Source organism: Arachis duranensis, chromosome 3, assembly GCF_000817695.3.
Source record: "Arachis duranensis cultivar V14167 chromosome 3, aradu.V14167.gnm2.J7QH, whole genome shotgun sequence".
Lineage (NCBI taxonomy): Eukaryota > Viridiplantae > Streptophyta > Magnoliopsida > Fabales > Fabaceae > Arachis > Arachis duranensis.
Genome location: NC_029774.3, coordinates 14,713,374 through 14,714,382, shown reverse-complemented (window position 1 = coordinate 14,714,382; position 1,009 = coordinate 14,713,374). Strand labels below are relative to the sequence as shown.

General features: G+C 39.4%; 1 non-coding gene across 1 annotated transcript; it reads left to right on the top strand.

The window, feature by feature from the left end:
- Positions 1 to 272: 272 nt before the first annotated feature.
- LOC127745852 (small nucleolar RNA R71) lies at positions 273 to 376 on the top strand. The gene has a single exon (XR_008007476.1). It is a non-coding gene; the product is annotated as a small nucleolar RNA R71 (small nucleolar RNA).
- The last annotated feature ends 633 nt before the right edge of the window (positions 377 to 1,009 follow it).

Sequence of the window (1,009 nt, the reverse complement as noted above, 5' to 3'; positions counted from 1 at the left end):
TGACTTGCTGAGTCAACATTTTGTTATGAGCCAATATGGTATTCAGAGCATCAATTTCAAGAACTCCCTTCCTCTGAGGTGTCCCATTATTTACGAAATTTCTCTCAGAAGTGTGCATGAATTAGTTATCTACAACCATTTTAATAAGTTCCTGAGCCTCTGCAGGCATTTTCTTTAGGTGAATGGATCTACCTGCAGAATGGTCCAATGACATCTTAGAGAACTCAGATAGACCATAATAGAAAATATCTAACATGGTCCACTCTGAAAACATGTCAGAAGGACACTTTTTGGTCATCTGCTTGTATCTTTCCCAAGCTTCATAGAGGGATTCACCATCCTTTTGCTTGAAGGTCTGAACATCCACTCTAAGCTTGCTCAGCTTTTGAGGAGGAAAGAACTTAACCAAGAAGGCCGTGACCAGCTTATCCCAGGAGTCCAGGCTATCCTTAGGTTGTGAGTCCAACCATGTTCTAGCTCTGTCTCTTACAGCAAAAGGGAAAAGCATGAGCCTGTAGACTTCAGGATCTACTCCATTAGTCTTAACAGTCTCGCAGATTTGCAAGAACTCAGTTAAAAACTGATAGGGATCTTCTGATGGAAGTCCATAAAACTTGCAGTTTTGTTGCATTAGAGCAACTAATTGAGGTTTCAGCTCAAAATTGTTTGTTCCAATGGCAGGAATTGAGATGCTTCTTCCATCAAACTTTGAAGTAGGTGAGTATAATCACCAAGCATCCTCCTTGCATTATTGTTGTTGGATTCAGCTGCCATATCCTTTTCTTGTTCAAAAATTTCAGTAAGGTTGTGTCTGGATTGTTGTAATTTAGCTTCTCTTAGTTTCCTTTTCAGAGTCCTTTCACGTTCAGGATCAGCTTCAACAAGAATGCGTTTTTTGTTGTTCCTGCTCATATGAGAAAGAAGAGAACAGAAAAGGAAGAGGAATCCTCTAAATCACAGTATAGAGATTCCTTTATGTTAGTAGAAGAAGAAAGGGAATAAGAGTGAA